The sequence below is a fragment of the Sprattus sprattus genome (genome assembly GCF_963457725.1).
Source record: "Sprattus sprattus genome assembly, chromosome: 1".
In the NCBI taxonomy this organism is placed as follows: domain Eukaryota; kingdom Metazoa; phylum Chordata; class Actinopteri; order Clupeiformes; family Clupeidae; genus Sprattus; species Sprattus sprattus.
Window position 1 is genome coordinate 44,166,171 of NC_137920.1, and position 5,000 is coordinate 44,171,170.

The window sequence follows — 5,000 nt, forward strand, 5'->3', positions numbered from 1 at the left end:
TCATAACACACCCTTCACAATCTTCATACCACACACACTCTCATACACACACACACACACACACACACTTTATAACACACTTCCCTCACAAACTTCATAACACACACCCCTCACAAACTTCATAACACACACACACACACACACACACTCTCACACACACACACACACACACACACAAACACATACTTTATAACACACACATGGCATATAGATCAGGGGCCGTATTCACAAAGAATCTTAGGGCTAAAAGTAGCTCATAAGTGGCGAATTTAGGAGAAACTCCTAAAAATAATGGGCGTGTCAGTCTTAAATGTAGGACTCCTAATTTTTTTTACTAAGAGCAATTCACAAAATATTTTATCCCTAAAAGTAGCACCTAAGTCTAGGACAGCTTAAAACTCCTCATGAGGACTCCTAAGTCACTAAGACCTATTCACAAAAAATCGTAAGATGGCTGCAGCCGACTTGGAATTGATAAAAGACATTGCTTAAACCGTGAAGGTATTAATATTGTCGTAGAATTAGCGCGGGATGCAATGACGCCTTTAAACAACGATGTGTCCCGAAGTGAAATGTTTGGAAACATAAAGATAGGCTATTTGGCTTCGCGGAAAACGCAAATGACGACACTGGGGATCATCATTCAGCCGTTTAATTCATCAAACTATCAACGCACTGTAGACCCCACATCATCCAACAGTTGGATGTACCGATGACTTGTGCATTTCAACGCAGAGCGGTCTGCAGCAGGTTTTTGAGAACTTACCAGCTGGATGCCGCTGGGGTGACAGTGGCTATTGGTCCTGGGACCAGTAGGCTTTCACTTAGCTATAGCCTACGTTTCACGTTCGTTTCGCTTTGATCAATTAAGATTGGAGGGCTTAAAGGGCCGCATGTGCTGATATTTGAAGTGGTCAAGGGCTGGAAATATAATAGCCTTACAGTTTGCTGGGTGCTTTAATTATTACTGCCTTGATTACATGCAATTGCCATATTTTATATTGATCGCTTTATATTTCTCTTAACGTGCAAAGTGTCATTCCCGTTGGATGCACAAACTTGTCATCATGCGTGTGCATTCTGCTAACTGCACTGTCCATATCTATTTAATATGACTTAATTTGAAGCCTAGGTTATTCTCTTATTTTCAGTCGATATAGTGGGATTGTTAGAGAGACGTCACGAATGAGTTTTTAATGAGAGAGCCTGTCAACAACCAATCACCGTCTGTCAGGACTTTGGGCGACGATTGCCGTAATTTGGCACTTTGACGGCATCTGGTGGCCAAAAGGACATTTTACTTTATGTTTGTGTTCACATGTGCCTTTGTTTCTCGTTATGTGCCCTCACCTGTTCCCAATTGTGTGCCCTCACCTGTTTCCCATTGTGTGCCCTCCTCTAACTATGTGCCCTCACCTTTAAATACCTGGTTAGTTTCCCTGCTCTGTCTCTGGTCGTTGGATTGTTTTTTGTTCCCCATGGTTGAGAGAAGTGCTCTCAAGCAGCATAGTTTTGTCGTGCTCTCAAGCACATTGTTTTGTAGTGCTCTCAAGCACATTAGTAGTATTTAGTTTATGGCCTTTTGCCCTGTTCTTGATTTTCTGTGTTTTTGTAGTTTCTCCTCTCGAGGAATCTTTTGTGTTTTTTGAAAATAAAAAGAAGCTAAACTCCAAACGACATCCTGCAACTGGGTCCTGTCTGTAGCCCACTGGGTTAAGCGCTGGTTCCCCAAATCCAGCAACTCAGGTCTCATCCCTGAGAAGAGCCCCTGACAGAACGACCAGAGCAGCATGGACCCAGCAGGTGTTCAACAGCGAAGAGCTCGCCAGAAGAGAGTTCTCACTCGCCGGCAAGATGCCGCAAAGGAGGGTCCTGAATGCTCCAGTTTCGAGGCATTTCGGGCATTGATGCTGCAGGCTTTCGACCTGGACAGCTCTGAAGCCTCCAGTCAGAGGATCGTCCAGAGCCAGGAGAATCCGAGGCTGCAGCAGAAGCACCAGACTCAGTTCGCCATTGCCTCTGCTCTGGAGGGAGAGGCAGCTTCTACTCCAGCTCAGATGATGACAGCCGCTGTTCCCACAGCAGCCGCTGTCACCAGTGCCAGCACCCCGGCCTTTCCCTGTGCCAGCACCCCGGCGTTTCCCTGTGCCAGCACCCCGGCGTTTCCCTGTGCCAGCACCCCGGCGTTTCCCTGTGCCAGTGCCTGTCCCTCGCCGGGCTCCAGTTCCAGCACCCCGGCGTACCCCTGCTCCACAGAGTACTGCAGTTCCTCTGGATATCTGGTCCCTTCCGGTCCCCGACCTCCCTGCTCCTATGGTTCCGGTAGTCGCCAGCCCGGAGGTCGCAAGCCCAGAAGCCCCCAGCCTGAGTGAACCAGGGCCCCCAGCTGCTGCCGTTCCAGAGGCACCCAGCCTGGATGCAGCAGCCCTGGAGACCCCTAGCCTGAGTGAACCAGGCTCCCCAGCTGCTGCAGTTCCAGAGGCACCCAGCCTGGATGCAGCAGTCCTGGAGACCCCTAGCCTGAGTGAACCAGGCTCCCCAGCTGCTGCAGTTCCAGAGGCACCCAGCCTGGATGCAGCAGTCCTGGAGACCCCTAGCCTGAGTGAACCAGGCTCCCCAGCTGCTGCAGTTCCAGAGGCACCCAGCCTGGATGCAGCAGTCCTGGAGACCGCCAGCCCCGGCGAAGAAGGCAGCCCCGATGCCGCCAGCCCCGGCGAAGAAGGCAGCACCGATGCCGCCAGACCCAGCTACTCGGGTTCAATCCCCGAGAAAAGCCCTGACAGAGTGTGCGTGCGTGCGTGTGTGTGTGTGTGTGGCTGTGTCTGTGCATCTTTTTCTGTGTCTTACAGTTGTGTGTACGTGTATGTATGCACGTGTGTGTGTGTGTGAGTGTTAAAGTGTGTGTTTCTGTGAATATGTGCCTGGGCGAACCTGGCAGCCCGACTGCTGCCAGCCCGAGCGAACCAGGCAGCCCGAATGCTGCCAGCCCGAGCGAACCAGGCAGCCCGAATGCTGCCAGCCCGAGCGAACCAGGCAGCTCGAATGCTGCCACCCCGAGCGAACCAGGCAGCCTTGCCCCCGTCTCCTCTGTCCTAGGTTCCACTGTCCCAGTATCCAGTGCTGCCAGCTCCAGTGAACCTGGCTGTCCCGGTGCCGAGTCAACCCCAGCCACTGGTCCTGCAACCTCAGCCACTGGTCCTGCAACCCCAGCCATCGCAGGTGCTACAACCCTGACCTCATCCTCTGACGGGGTCTTCCAGTTCCTGGCCAAGGAGAGGCATCTTGGTCTCCTCAGCTCCATTAAGGCTTCCAGTCGCCTGCCAGACCGTTTGCCTCGTCCTGGTCGTCCACCCGACAAGACTCTGCCTCGCTGTGGCCTTCCGCCCAGCCGGCCACCAGACACACTGCCTCGATGTGGACGCCCGCACGGCCGCCCACCAGACACACTGCCTCGATGTGGACGCCCGCACGGCCGCCCACCAGACACTTTGCCCTTGCTTGGCCGCCCGCCCGGCCGCCCACCAGACACTCTGACCCTGCTGAGTCCCCGCCGTCCTGGCTCCTTACCCTGGACCCCCTCCACCCACCCGGTATGGACTTTTTGAGTTTTCTTTGGGTCGTCTGGAAGCCGACCCTTAGAGGGGGGGTTCTGTCAGGACTTTGGGCGACGATTGCCGTAATTTGGCACTTTGACGGCATCTGGTGGCCAAAAGGACATTTTACTTTATGTTTGTGTTCACATGTGCCTTTGTTTCTCGTTATGTGCCCTCACCTGTTCCCAATTGTGTGCCCTCACCTGTTTCCCATTGTGTGCCCTCCTCTAACTATGTGCCCTCACCTTTAAATACCTGGTTAGTTTCCCTGCTCTGTCTCTGGTCGTTGGATTGTTTTTTGTTCCCCATGGTTGAGAGAAGTGCTCTCAAGCAGCATAGTTTTGTCGTGCTCTCAAGCACATTGTTTTGTAGTGCTCTCAAGCACATTAGTAGTATTTAGTTTATGGCCTTTTGCCCTGTTCTTGATTTTCTGCGTTTTTGTAGTTTCTCCTCTCGAGGAATCTTTTGTGTTTTTTGAAAATAAAAAGAAGCTAAACTCCAAACGACATCCTGCAACTGGGTCCTGTCTGTAGCCCACTGGGTTAAGCGCTGGTTCCCCAAATCCAGCAACTCAGGTCTCATCCCTGAGAAGAGCCCCTGACACCGTCCTCACCCCTTCCAAACTCGTGCATGAGAAGCGACGTCATCCATAGCAACGGAGTTTTTATCTTAAGCTTAGGAGTTGGTATTATCCTTAGTATGAGTAGGTCTCAGAGCCGTTGTGAATCACTTTTAAGAAATTACTCCTACGTAAAAGGTTTTAGCGCGAGTTAGGAGCACTCCTAGTGGTAAGATAAAAGGCTTTGTGAATACGGCCCCAGAACTCTGATCTCCCAATCATCTCACACTCATCTTCACACACTCTGATGTCATGCCAAGTGCTCATCTCTTTTGATGTATTCTCTGCTGTTCTACTCGAGTATATTCTAGAACAGGGGTCTTCAACAGGGGGTCCGTGGAGGTACTGCAGGGGGGTCGCGAAATCTTTGGTTGATAAGATAATTTTTTTTAACATTAAAAAAAAAAAAATTCAACACATTTTTTTTCCCGCAAATTTAAATGTCTTCCTCATCAGAATTGTATTTATTCCCTTTAAATTTACATTCACATAAATCCAACATATTGTAGCGAACGTAAAAATTGATCAAGAAGACGTTATCTTTCAGGCCAATCGACACATTCAGCTACCCACAGGAGCTCTCTCAAGCTGGGCACCGGTTCACTCACAGCACCTTTCAGGCACAGGCACTAGTCAATCAGATCGCGTTTCTGCCCAAGTCTAAAGAGCGCGAAAATCAAAGATAAAAGATGGCGGACCAAACTCCATAGCTGGTCTTGTTTGTACCTATAAATTGTTAGTTTGACATTTTTTTGCTTAGATTTAAAAAAAATAAAAATAAAGAGAAA

The 5,000-nt window shown here is 50.2% G+C and overlaps 1 protein-coding gene across 1 annotated transcript in view; it reads left to right on the forward strand.

Moving 5' to 3' along the window:
• Positions 1 to 5,000, forward strand: part of usp28 (ubiquitin specific peptidase 28) — a 74,739-nt gene that overhangs the window by 13,907 nt on the left and 55,832 nt on the right. The window lies entirely within an intron of this gene.